The 14,750-nt window shown below is 36.5% G+C and overlaps 1 protein-coding gene across 1 annotated transcript in view; it reads left to right on the top strand.

The window, feature by feature from the left end:
- Positions 1-14,750, top strand: part of FAM133A (family with sequence similarity 133 member A) — a 50,428-nt gene that overhangs the window by 18,444 nt on the left and 17,234 nt on the right. Inside the window, exon 3 of the mRNA XM_033123779.1 lies at positions 8,536-8,624. The gene's annotated coding sequence lies outside the window, so the exon portion shown is untranslated. The remainder of the gene's footprint in view (positions 1-8,535; positions 8,625-14,750) is intronic.

Here is a 14,750-nt window from a genome sequence, read left to right as displayed (position 1 = left end):
CATCGCCACCAGCAATGCACACAAGTGATCCACTTTTCCATAGCCTCCTTAACACTTAGTATCATTTGCCTTTTTGATTATAGCCATTCGAATGGATATGTACTAATTTCTTGTTGGGATTTTGATTTACATTTCCCTAATGACCAATGATGTTGCATATCTTTTCGTATCCTTTTTAAGCCAGTTATACATTTTCTTTGGTGAAATGTCTATTCAAATCATTTGCTCATTTTTAATTGAGTTTTTTCTCTCCCTAGTAATTACTGACTTGTGAGAGTTATTCAACTACTCTGTATACAAGCCATTTATAAGATCTATGATTTGCAAATACTTTCTTCTAGTCTGAGGCATGGAGTTTTATTTTCCTTTTAGTGATTTTTGAGAAGTAAAAGTTGATCAAGTCCAATATATCATTTTGGTTGGATTATGCTTTCAATATTCTGTCTAAGAACTCTCTGCCCTACCTGATGTCATGAAAATGTTCACCTATATTTTCTCCTAGAAGTTTTGTAGTTTCAGCTCCTAAATTTGGGTCTGTGATCCATTGTGAGTTAATTTTTTGTATATGGTGTAAAGTAAGGGTCTAATTTCTTTATTATCATTATTTCTTTTTTAACATAGATATCCACTTGTCCCAGCATTATTTGTTGAAAAGACTATCCTTTTCCCCCACTGAATTGTCTTGGTACCTTTGTGGGAAATAAATTGACCATAAATGTAAGATTTTATTTCTGCGGTCTCAATTGTGTTCCACATATCTATATGCCTATCTTTGTGCCAATACTACACTGTCTTGATTAACTGTGTGCCTTTCTTAAGTTTTGAAATTGAAGTGTGAGTCTTCCAATCTTGTTCCACTGTTTCAAGTTTGTTTCTGCTATTCTGGTCCATATAAATTTTAGGATCACCTTGTCAATGTCAATTTCTGCAAAGAAGCCAGCTGGGATTTTGATAGGGGTTACATTTAGTCTATCCATTGATTTGGGGAGAATGGCCATCTTGATAATATTGAGCCTTCCAATCTGAGGGCAAGGACTATCTCTCTGTTTATTTAGCTATTCTTTAATTTTTCTCAGCAATGTTTTATGGTTTTCAGTGTATAAATCCTTACAGAACCTCTGAGCTGAATGAACTGGGGGAGGAGGGTTGTGGAGTGTGAAGCAGTTCCAGAGCCTAATGTCACACTTTCCTACTCTTTGTACCCCAAGGTCAGTGATTTTTCAAGAATAAACTCTTAGATGGATGTATGGTTTTGATCAAATTCCAAAGTGTTGAAATGGTTGCTTTTGTTAATTTTGTGTAGGTTTATAGTACTTTGGGAGGAGATTTCCTGATCTCCTTAGCCAGCCTTAGCTAGAAGTTCTATTATACCATGAGTGTATTTTTGTGAGAATTTGTGTTCTAGGCACTGCTAACTCCAAAAGCCCAGTAATAGAAGCTATGCCAATTCAGTCAAAAAAAAAATGCTAAATTACCACTTGTCTTGTAAATAACAAAACATATAGATTACTGAATAATTTTTTGCATTGCATTAATTTTGTATTTAGAGTTGTGATGAAACAGTGACTGTGATTGACTACAAATTCAAAGAAACAAACAGATATGTTAAGTACCTCTTACGTATTTGATACCACAGGTAATAACAGATCATTATCGCTGCCCTACAGAGATTCTCCATGTAATATCAGTCTAAACTAACTGAAATGCAAGATTGACAGCCAAGTGCGCATCACTTTTCAACTCAGATTCTGTGTAATCATCAGCCTATTCAGAATCTCTGCTTGGATGTCTAACAGACATCTCAAAATTAACATGTCCAAAAGCAAATTTGCTCACCCACCCTTTACTACTAATCTAGTGCAGCCCATCTCAATAAATGATAACCTCTGTCTTCCAGGTTCCAGACACTTGGTATTCATTCTCAATTCCTTTTCTCCCTTACTCCATATCCAATCAGTCATTGAATCCGCTTGTTTCTACCTGCGAAATAGTGTCTCATATCTGCCCATTTGTCTCCTATTCTAGTGCCAGTATCCTAGTCCAGACCATCTTCATTTACTGCCACCATCCCGTTCCATCCTCTCATACCTGGACTACTACCTAACCCTGTATTTTTTCTTAGCATACTAACATCATTTCTCCATACAAGGGGCAAGGTGGTCTTTTAACAATGAAAATATTGAAATGTATGGACAAAAAATTATTTTAAAAAGAGATACTTTAGACATAATAGGGGTACCTTTCCTCTCTCCTCACACCCTAGCCCCATGTTGTAAAGAGAAAAGCAAAGACACAAAAACTGGACTACCACTTGCAAAATTACTAGACATAATCATTTTAAAGGAAACTTACACCTTAAAGAGAGAGAGAGCTGGACAATGGGAAATGTTGTGAAATAGTGCCCTATTTCCAAGGTTTTCGTAGAAAAGAATCACACTTATTTGGGTTTAGTTTGATATTTTCATTACATTTTTTTGTTAAAAAAATGAAAATATGATCACATCGCTTCCCTGCTTAAAATTTTCAGTGGCTCCACACCTGCTGTACAGTATGCTGCTCGGGTAAGGGTGTTGTTCAAGAGCCATGGCATTCTAGCCCCCAGCTCGTCCCAGTACCCGTCACCTCTCGCTTAGATTAACATTCCTTCTGCATCTGGTCATACTTATTGCTGATTTATTTTCCACACAGTAGAGTGATTTTTCTTTGCTCTCTCTCTCTCTCTCCTTTTTTTTTTGAAAGTGATTTTTCTAAAATGCAGATGTGAGCATGTCTCTCTCCTCTGTTCAAAACTCTTCCCACGGCTTTTTGGACAAAGTTCAAAATATTTTATATTGCCTACAGTGTCCTTCATGATCATCCTCTTGCCCTTTTCTCCAGTATTATCCTGTGCCACCACCACCGTTAGTCATTACTCTCCAGTCATGTTGGCTTATTGTTTCTTTTTAAAAAAAAAACATTAAAGGGATTTTTTTAACGTTATTGGGGAATATTGGGGGACAGTGTGCTTCTCCAGGTCCCATCGACTCCAAGTAGTTGTCTTTCAGTCTAGTTGTGGAGGGCGCAGCTCAGCTCCAAGTCCAGTCGCCGTTTTCAATCTTAGTCGCAGGGGGCACAGCCCACCATCCCGTGAGGGAATTGAACCGGCAACCTTGTTGTTGAGAGCTCATGCTCTAACCAGCTGAGCCATCTGGCTGCCCCTCCGGAGTCTCAGCAACAGCTTGTTGTCTTCAATCTAGTTGTGGAGGGCACAGCGCACTGGCCCACGTGGGAATTGAAACGGCCACCCTGTGGCCTATTGTTTCTTGAAGGAGCCAAGCTCATTACTACCTCAGCACCTTCACATATGCTTTCTTTCTGCCTCGGGCAGACTCCCATCCCCTTCACCTGACTAATGACTATTTATCTTTTAAAGAGAGGTCTTCCCTGATTCTGTAGACTAAGTACTGCTTATGTGCTGCCATCAAACCTTACACATTTTTATAGCACTAATATAACATTAACTGTGTACTTATTTGTGGATTGTTTAATATTAGCATTCCTATAATCGATGTGGTCAGGGACCGTGAGTATATTGTAATGTTACCAACAGTTTCTAGCACAGTGCTGGGTACATAGTAAGCACTCAGGAAATATTGGTTGAATGGATGAATGAACATGCCATGGAAATGTAAGGAAGAAATAAATTATTTCCTACTAGGAGGATGTGAAAAGTCAGAGATGAAAGGGAAGTTATTGTGGGCAAAGGAAACATGTTTGTTTAAACTCAAAGAGTTGGGAACGGTCTTGGAATAGTTGAGGAATAGTAAGGAATTTTCTGTGGCTGAAGCACAGGGATCTTAGTGATATATGGAGGAAGAGCAGAGAATAAGAGGAAGAGAGTTAAGGGAAGGTGAGGTTGGAGAAGCAGGTTGAGGCCAGGGTCTTGCTGCCAAACCAAGGAGTTCAAATTTAATTAAATAAAGATTAGGGAATGACTGAATCAGGTTTGTTTTGTTTTTCTAAGGAAAGTAACTAGACTTGCCACTGTGGAAGATGGACTCGACAGAGAAAAAAGTTAAGAAAAATATGTATGTATATATGTAGGGCCTACCTGGTATACAGCATTTGCATAAAAATCTGTATTATTTATAGGATCCTCCTAAAATCTTGTGTGTGTGTGTGTAATGTCACTGAGATATACTTTTATTTCAAGATTTGCTTTGATATTTTTGTTAGACAAGGTCGTAGATTCTCCCTTTATGCCCCTTGTCATATATTTAGAATCATTCAGTATATAGTCTCTTCATATTGGCTTTTTCCCTTTAGTAATATCCATTTAAGCTACCTTCATGTCTTTTCAAGGCTTGATAGCTCATTTCTTTTTAGTGCTGCATAGTATTCCAAAGTTTGGATGCACCACAGTTTATTTATTCATTCACATTTTGAAGGACATCTTGATTGCTTCCAAATTTTGGCAATTATGAATAAAGCTGCTATAAACATCCATGTGCAGGTGTTTGTGTGGACATAGGTTTTCAACGCCTTTGGATATATACCAAGGAACATGATTGCTGGATCGTATGGTAAGAGTATGTTTAGTTTTGTAAGAAACCATCAAAATGTCTTCCAAAGTGGATGTACCCACCACTTTTTGCATTCCCACCAACAATGTATGAGAGTTCCTGTTGCTCTACATCCTGGCCAACATTTGATGTTGTCGGTGTTCTGCATGTTGGCCATTCTAATAGGTATGTAGTGGTGTCTTGTTGCTGTTTTAATTTGCATTTCCCTAACGAAATATGATGTTGAGCATCATTTCACATACTTATTTGCCATCTTTATGGAATGTCTTTTAACACAGGAAAAAGTTTTGAAAAAATCTCTAATTGCCATAATGTAATTAATGCTTATAGTGTAAAACTTCTGCCATGAAACTTTTACTATTAGAGTATAGTACAGTATAGATATCATACTGAATATTCTTAAGAGCTCTTTAAAAATGTATTGCTTATTCAGAACAATGGGGTCAGAAATTCAAACTGAAATTAAGAAAAATTAAAAGCCACAGGGAAGTAAGCCACCTGTAAAATTAACCCAAGAGACTGCTTATAAGTATATGATTTGGTTTGAAAACACCCAAAATTTTGGCTGAGTTGCAGGGAGGTCATGAATAGAATGAGATCATAAATTGGAAAGGTGAAATCTAATCATTTAACGATAAACTGAATTATCCGGAAGAAAAGTACTATATTAGGGAAAATCAGAGAGCTAGCTATAAGTATCCAGCAATGTCTAAGAAAGAGAGTGCCCCAATTAGCAGATTGGAATACACGAGTCCCCAGTCCAGTGTTGGAGACGTGTAGGTAGATCAAATGAAAATTGAGGCAGTAATCATTAAAAATATCTACTGACTCCTTTTTAAAATAATTCTAGCCTCATCATAGTAATTTCTGATTATAATTTGGTTTTGCATGTGTGTTATTTAATAGATTCAGTATACTGGTTATCAAACTGAACATCCCTGTGTTTGCAATATTTCCCATTATAAACAAATAGATGGGCATTCTGATTTATACTTGTTATTTTTGATTTTAGTTACTTTGAATTACACTCCCTAATCCTAGGCACACTGACAGAATAGTACATACTGAATACATGGAAAAAGTCTCTATGGAAGGGAATGTGGGTGACATTATCCATCCATTTGCAATCAATGAAACAATGAGCGGTTGATACAGAATATGCTTATTTTTCCTATTCTTTGTATTGTTTCTTGTTCAAATTTCTCCTATGGCAATGGTGTTCAGACTTTAATTTATACCATAATAATCTGAGGAAATTGTTAAAATTACAAATTTCTAGGTCTCATTCCCAGATATTCTGATACACTTGGTCTTGGATGGAGCACAGAAATCTGCATTTTTAAAAAAAACACCTTATATAGTTCTGATCGTGAGTGTTACTGGACTATACCTTGAGAAGCACTGTTCTGTGGAGAACTTCTCTCTCTTTAAATAAGTCTGTGGTTCTTTAAGTGTTCATTCACTACTGAGCAACATTTCATAAATTAGTGTTAGGTTTCTGTTAATTGGCTAAATTGATAACATCATAACCAGTACCAGGCCTCTAGTTGGTCAGCACTGTGCATGCAAATCCCAGAGAGCACTGAGGAAGTAGAAGTCACCTTTCAAGGATAATAGATTTGAGGTGGGACTAAGGGAATACAAAATGGCTACAAGCCTCACGGGTTATGCGCTTGGAGGCGAAGGACAGAAAATAAAATCCTCTGAGGAGGCCGTCCCTGTTGAGAAGCAGAAGCAAACAGGTAAGTGGTGATGCCAAATAGTGGCCTAGGCGATATTATCCCCCCTCCCCAATCTCCACTGTCTGCCATAGCCACCACAAATCAAACGAAGTGAAACTAATGTGCTTCCTAGGGAAGTGAAAATTTAAGTCCCTAACGTTCTCTAAGAACCAGATTGCTACCCCTAAACTTCTCTTATGTAGAAATTGTCAATCTTTCTCCAGAAATGAGCACCTATTTAATTGAGAGGGTGCAATTGGAAGAGGATTCGGGAGATGTGGGGGGAGGGGAAAGTAAGAGCCAGGGATCAGTTGAGGGTGGTACAGGCGACCATTAGAACCAAGAAATGGTGGAACTAAGATGTGAACCCATGGGGCTCCAATGTCTTTATACTTTTTTGTTAGATTATTCTAACATTAGTGCGATTAAGAGTCATCTGAAGGCCGTGGTAAAAATATAAGTTCATGACTGCGTAAGTTATGATTTAGTAGGTCTTTTACAGAGTCTGAAAGTCTATATTTTTAACAGGTATCACAGATGGCTTTGATGCATACGGTTGGTGGACACACTTTGAGAAACATTTTCCCAGAGAACTAGTTCTCAAACTTTGTGGTTTCAGGATTCCTTTATATATTACAAATTACTGAGGACCCCCAACGAGTATTTATTCATGTGGTGAATAATATCTGAGAAAAGGTTTTAGTATAAAAACTAAAACCGAGAAGTGTTTAAAATATTTGAAAATACCAATAAGACCATTACATTTTAACTAGATAACATTTTATGAAAAGTAACTATATTTTCCAAATTAAAAATATTTAGTGAGCAGAGATGTAGTATTTTACATTTTAAAATATCTTTAATGCTGACTTAGTTTAAATTCTCATAGCTGCTTCTACATCCATTCTGTTGTGATCTGATGTTTTGGTTGAAGTATATGAAGAAAATCAGGCCTCACACAAATAACGTTGTTGGAAAATGGAGAAGTTTGCAGACTCCCTGAAAGGATCTTGAAGCCCACCATGGGTCCTGGGACCACACTTCGAGTTACTGTCTTAGAGTAATATCTGTTTTTGCTATCACAAAGGTCTATGTTGGTCAGTCTAGGTTGGTCATCAAAGTGCAGGTACACCAAGGAAGGCAGAAAATAAACTTATTCCTTGGATTGTTTTGGATTGTTAAATTATTTCATACAGTTTACCCCAATATAGTTCTCTTGTTAATTTACTTTGTAAATTTGAAAGCACTATGGAAATATAAAATAAGAATCCTGGTGTTGGGGCAGAATTTTGTTTAAAGAAATTTGGTTTCATGGAGTTTCCAGATGCTCAGACTGTGGAGCGTGGTAACTGGTGCAAGAGAGATGGAGGTGGGTGTGGCAGTGGAAGACAGGTTGGGATGGTCCCAGGAGCTGCAAGGCTTAGGTGAAGCTGCGAGGCAGCAGCGCAGTCACAAAGTACAGCTGCACACCCGTTTCCAAAACACTCCTACAGATTGCACCTCTGACTCTTTATCCTTGTTGACCTGGCGTTGTTTTTCTTCGTGCATCTTTTGCTCTGAATGGTTTGCCTGATACCTAAATTAAAAAGTTGGTTTCTGGAGTGGATTCTGAAAATGACTACAAACTTCTTGAACAAAGAAGACAGATGGGAAGGGAACAGATTTCAAAACGGAAGAATTTCAGACTCTAAGGAACCATTCTTTTATGTTATACATTACTCATTTGGAGGACTATATTAAATGTGTAATGATCTCACCCAAGCATAACTAAGCTAAGTTCTGAAAACGAAAGTCTGATTCATGTTTTAAAAACTTTTTAAGCATCTGATGGCTTTACAGTGGATGAAATGAAAGTATTGATACAAAAAAAAAAGTGGGTTTCAGAGCAGTGATTCCACTGAGGGTAGAAGGAGTTTCAATAGGCAATGAGGAAGGAATAAAACATTGGGTGACCAATTATAGGTAAGAAAAGTGTGAAAGCAGGGAGCAATCTGTAGTTACTTATAGTAGTTATTTACAATGGAATAAATAACTGTAATGGTAAGAAAGTGCTAACGTAACCTTTTAAGTAGGGTTATTACTTTGCCTGAATAAAAGAACCTTTTTTTCTGGTCAGCATACCTCTTCAAATTTGGTTACATTTTTTTTTTTTGGTTACTTTAAGTTCTAGTTCTATAACCTAAAACTTACTGCCAACTTAATGCAAGGATTTTAACAAATATTATCTGATTTCTCATTTATCTCTGGTCAAGTGAAAGAACCTAAAAAGGAGACTGGAACAACGCAGTTGGGAAAGTGAGAGAAAAACCAAGAGTGTGTGTAATCCTGGAAGCCATTTGAGGTAAGTGTTTCAAGAAGGAGGGAGTGATCCAGCCTGTCAATTGATGCTTATTGATGAAGTAAAGATAATGCAAATTGATCATCAGATTTAGTGACATGGAGGTCATTACTGACCTGGACAACAAAAGTTCCCATGGAGTGGTTGAGGTGAAAGCCCCATTGGTGTGGAATCAAAAGAGAATGGAAGTCTTATATTCCACATTATCAATGAAATCATATGGTTCTCGACTTACTCTGTCTGATTTATTTCACTTCGCATAATAATCTCAGCATCCATCCATGTTTTCACAAATGGCTATTTCATCTTATGGCAGAATAGTATTCCATTGTGTGTATATATATACCACATCTTTATCTTCTTTATATGGTGATGGAAGGAGAACTGACTCTGGGTAGTGAACACAGTGTGATATATAGATGATATATTATAAAATTATATACCTAAAGCCTATGTAACTTTACTAACCATTGTCACCCCAATAAACTTTAATTAAAAAAGAAAAAGAATGGAAGGAGAGAGGAGTTGAAAACTCTATAAACAGCTCTTCCCAGGAGTTTTGATTAAAGAGGACAACAGAGAAATGGAGTAGGTAGTAAAGAATATGGGGTTGAAAAGTGGTTTTTGAGAGAAACAATAGCACGTTTGTATACTGATGTTTTTTTGAGAGCTTCAGTGGTGAGCACAATACACATAGATCCTTTCCTTACACAACCCATAATGTAGTTGAGGGAAATTGTATTACACAAGTGATTATACAAATAATTAGATAATTATAATTGCTATGAGTATTAAAAGAAAAAGTTCAAGGTTCATTCAGAGCGTATTGTCAGACCTGACTTTTTCAAGGACATCAAGAAAGGCCTTTCTTTAGATTCCACACATAAATGAGATCATATAGTATTTGTCTTTCTCAGTCTGACTTACTTAACATATCTAAAGAACAAAATCAAGGAACAAACAAAACAGAAACAGATTCATAGATACAGAGAACAAACTGAAGGTTGCCGGAGGGGAGAGGAGTTTCAGGGCTGGGTGAAAAAGGTGAAGGGATTAAGAAATACAAATTGGTAGTTACAGAATAGTCACAGGGATGTAAAGTACAGCATAGAGAATATAGTTAAAAATGTTACAACAGCTATGTATAGCGCCAGGTGGGTACTAGACTAATCAGGGGGGATCACTGCACAAATCGTATAAATGTCTAACCACTGTGCTGTACACCTGAAACTAATATAAAATAATATTGAATGTCCAGTGTAACTGAAAAAAGAAAGAAAGACTTTTCTAAATAAATGATATTCAAGTTCCACTTAGGGAGGGTAATAGTACATGCAAAGGTAGAGGGAACAATGGCATATCTGAGATACTGAAAAAAAGCCATGGAATTTGAAATTCAGAGAGGGTGGAGGCTGAGTGGGGCAGAAAGTAAAGTTGAAGAGATAAGCAGTGACCAGATTATTTAGGTCAGAGCCCATAGAATTAGTTAAGTTCTTTGGTTTTTATGCCAAGAGCATTAGGGACAAAAGTGAACCAGCTAAAATTGAAAAGTAAAAGAAGGAACAGATAGGAAGCAGCATGGAAAGGTGAATTGCATGACTGCTATTTATATTGCTACAGATGGGACATGAGGCCAAGTCTCTTTGTAGCTTCATAATCCGTTATTTCCCAATAAACTTAGTTTATTTAGTTTTCAACAATTGAGAGATTTCTGTCTTGCTGATCAAATCATACAGTAAGTAGATCTAATTTGTTTGTTAAGATGGCCTAAAACAAAAGATCAAATCACTCCTTACTAATAGTTTCCAATGGTATTCGTTTTTTCTCTCACTCAAAAATTAATATGTACTCCAACTTTTTATTAGGACATTTTCAAGCTCATAGAAAACATGAAAACCTTTTGCAGTGAATATCTATATACCCACAATGTAGAGTCAAGAACTTTTATCAATTTGTTGCATTCGCTTTCTCTGTTTTGATGCACAATTCGAAAGTAAATTACACACTTCATGATACTACATATGCACATATCTCAGCATGCATCTCTTAAAAATAAGGACATTCTCTTCCATAATCTCAATATTATCATATTTAAGGTAGTTAAAATAATTCCTTGATAGTTTCTAATACCCATCAATATTAGATATCCCTAGATGTCACCTCAAAATCTTTTTTAACAGTCTTATTTAGAGAATAATTTCCTTTTAAATGCAAGCTTCAATGATTTACTGCAAATTTACAAAAGTTATGCAACCATAATCTAATTTTAGAACATTTCCATCACTCCAGAAAGAAATGTCGTATACCAATTTTTTATTGAACCAGGATAAAATCAAGATTCACACTTGGCATTTAATTATGTCTCTTTAAATCTTTCTTCTAGAACAGTTTTCATTTCCCCCGGTGCAATTTTAGAAAAGACCAGCTGTTTGATTTTTAGAATGTCCCACATTCTGGATTTAGCTGCACGTCTTTTCATTATGTCATTTAACTTTTTCCTCTAGCTACCCCCCACCTAGTACTTTCTATTAAAGTCTTGGTTAGTTCATCCTGACATATTTGAAATAAAGCCCATTTGTTAATTATCTCCCTCCTCGAAAATGTAAGCCTCATGAAGTCATGGACTTTATCTGTATTGTTCAATACTAGTGCCTGGCTCATAGTAGTATCTCAATAAACATTTGTTGAGTGAATAAGTGAATCACCTACATTCAGATTATATATTTTATGCCATATAGATTCAACCTTAGTTTAAGACACCTTTTCCATTTTAAATTGTAGAACCGTGATTTATTTTCTAATATTTTCTAAGCCAGTAGTTCAGAGTGATGAAAAACATGTTTTCTTCCATTTCAGCATGCCGTAAACATTTTAGGTATTCCTCTAATTTACAGAATATCAAATTTACTTCCATGATTAGGAATTTCATGCTCAAATGTTTTGGAATAGATTAAGCCAAATAGATTACAAAGTTTTGATAAGGCCGCTTATCAGAAAACGTAAGGGATTGCATAAATAAGGTGTATGGTCCTATTCAAGGCTGTTGAGGGATTTCATTTTAGAATTGACTCAATGGAAGCATAGAAAAAAACAGATACCTAAAATTACTGAGTTTGGAGTAAATCAAACAAATACACTAGGAGCTTCAGATTCCTGATTCAGGCAATTATATAGGCAGATTATGTCAGTGTCAGAGTTAAAAAGATCCCGGGGAGTCTAGGTGAAAACAGCTGACTTCCTAATGTGGAACTTTTCCATATTCCTGAGTACTGTATGGCAACTGCTACTGGCAATGTTATGATACATAGGTAAAAATAACGGATATGGCACGTTTTTGAGGGTCAGGTTAGCAAATTCTGTGACTCAGAACATATGCCAAAGCAATGGCTATAGCATGAGAGTCTGTATAATGTTATATAGATATAGCCTTTACCCTTTAGGATCTGCAATCCAGTGAGGGAAAAGGAAATTACAATGACAATTTACACGTATAAATGGCAGAAACATACAGCCATGTGAAGGAACAGAGATAGGTAGTAAGGAATCTGAAATATAAAAAAAGGAAGAAACTCTTAGCAGAGTTTATAGATTATCCAGGCCAATTTGGACAGTCCCCATATCCTTTTTGCTGATTGTAGTTAATACTGTTCCTTAAGCATCCCCAAACTTGGCAGGTGTGAAGAGAGGAGGAAACACCTAAATCACTCCATTTCAACAGCTCTGGTAATCAGGTTGGATAAGGAAAGAAGTTCAGAATAATAAACGGTGTTTTCAAGTTTTTTGTACATTTAAATTTTCCAAAACCATCTTCATTATCATAAAATTTAGTTGTATATAGCCAGAATGTAATGCAGACAAATGCATTGACTAGTTTAAGCTAGACTTCCGTCTCCACTCCTACCCAAAGAGAGATTTATGCTTCATGTATCCGAAAACTTTAGATTGATTGGACAAATTAGTGGAACACCTGCTTCAATTTATGGAAACTCATGTTATCAACTGATTTAAATTGTATTAACATTAGACTCTCTTCTGCCCTTTCAGGGGAGCATTTGTCCTGTGACCTTCTGAACTTGAAGGATACATGTACAGTTACAAATAGCCATCTTATTTTCATTAGAACCCTTAGCCAGAATTTGCAGCTACTTTTCATGCTCCAACATTCTTTAATATTGCAGGCTTTACATCAGGCTGCTAGGGATCCAATCTTGGCTCTAGTACCTCCTACCTATGAGACCTTGCACAAATTACTTAACCTTCCTGAGACTGAATTTCCTCATCTCTCAAATGGGGAAAATAATAATACCTACTTCATGGAGTTGTGAGCATTAAATTAGGTAATTTGTGTAAACCACTTGGAACAGTATCTGTTCAAGATGAATACTGAATAGTTGTAATCATTATTATGTGATTCATGATAATAGTCATAGGAATATCAAGTCTTTACATTTATTTTTATAGTTGTCAAACCATGGCCAAAGAGCATTTCATTTGAACCTGGGTAGAGGGTGAGATTGTAAAAGAGACTGATCATACATCAATTCAACTTTCAGATATGAGAACGGAGACACAGAGAAGTTATACAATTTGTCTGAGAGCACTCAGCAAATAAATGGGGGAAGCTGGTCCTTCAACTCTAATGATAATGAACTCTAATAATGATTTGCTGCATCAGTGAAGTTGATAAAGCCTGCCTACTGAATTTTCCTAAGATACTTTATCTGCCTTCATCAAACCAACTCTTCCTCAGTGTTCTTCCTATAATTGAGAATTGTTTTTTCTCCCACTCAGGATGAATTCTGAGTCATCTCTTCCACATGTTTTTTTCAGATCAGGCCAGTCATGGATATGTAGTCCCCTTTGATATCAGCATAATAAAGTAATGGTAATACAGATTTTCAGATAGTGATGCTTCTGAGCACACCTTACTATTATTTCCAATAAGCGTCTATAATTATTGTAACAAATAAGTCTATGTACTCTGGCCTTTGAATTTTTAGGAAGTACGAGGTGTGATCAAAAGCTACGGTGAATGTTTAAATAAATAAAAAAAACTGTTAACAGTAAAAGACACACTGCCATTAATCCCAGTCAAAATACTCCCCCTCACTTCGAACACACTTATCCCATCATTTTTGCCACTTTCTGAAGCAGTTCTGGAAGTCCTCTTTCTTGAGGGTCTTTAGTTGTGTTGTCATGGCTTCCTCGATGTCCTGAATTGATTCAAAATATTTACATTTCATGGTCATTTTGACTTTGGGGAAGAGCCAGAAATCGCACAGTGCCAGATCCAGTAAATAAGGTGGATGAGGACACACCATAATGCTTTTATTTGACAGAAATTACCATATACCAGAAGCAATGTGTGACATGGAGCATTGTCATGATGGAGGACGATTTATGGCACACTGTAAGACACACCTTCCCTCAACTGTAGCTGACACCCAACCGACTGCACCGAACAAGTTGAAACTTATCACACACTGTTACTAAGGTTCAAGGTGCCACTTACCATGTTGAAGATCCCTGCCTTTCCGTTGGATGGCACTCGACAGCAGCATTCACCGTATTTTGTGATCACAACGGGAAAGGCTCCGTGTCACACATTGCTTCTGGTACAGCATTTCTGTCAAATAAAAACATTACAGTGTGTCCTTATCGACCTTATTCACTGGATCTGGCACCGTGTGACTTCTGGCTCTTCCCCAAAGTCAAAATGACCATGAAAAGTAAACATTTTAGATTGATTCAGGACATCAAGGCAACCATAACAGTGCGACTAAAGACACTCACGCAAGGAGACTTCCAGACTTGCTTCAGAAAGTGGTAAGAATGATTTATAAGTGTGTTTGAAGTGTGGGGGAACATTTTGAGGGGGATTAATGGCAATGTATCTTTTACTGTAATATTTTTTTATTTAAACATTCACTGTATTGTTTGATCACACCTTGTATGCATATGTGGGCATTTCTAATGTGAGAAGAGATGTGACATGCAAATGTACGGAGTTTCAAGAAATAACTGATACTTTTAGCTATTTCATAGCCAGTATATTCAAATATACATACATTACATCAAATTCTCTGTTCTGTTTTTAGAAATACATGAAAAACTTCATGTGGAGTGGCA

The sequence above is a fragment of the Rhinolophus ferrumequinum genome, chromosome X, assembly GCF_004115265.2.
Source record: "Rhinolophus ferrumequinum isolate MPI-CBG mRhiFer1 chromosome X, mRhiFer1_v1.p, whole genome shotgun sequence".
NCBI classification, from domain to species: Eukaryota; Metazoa; Chordata; class Mammalia; order Chiroptera; family Rhinolophidae; genus Rhinolophus; species Rhinolophus ferrumequinum.
The sequence above is the reverse complement of the archived record's forward strand: the minus strand, read 5'-3'. Positions and strand labels throughout refer to the sequence as shown.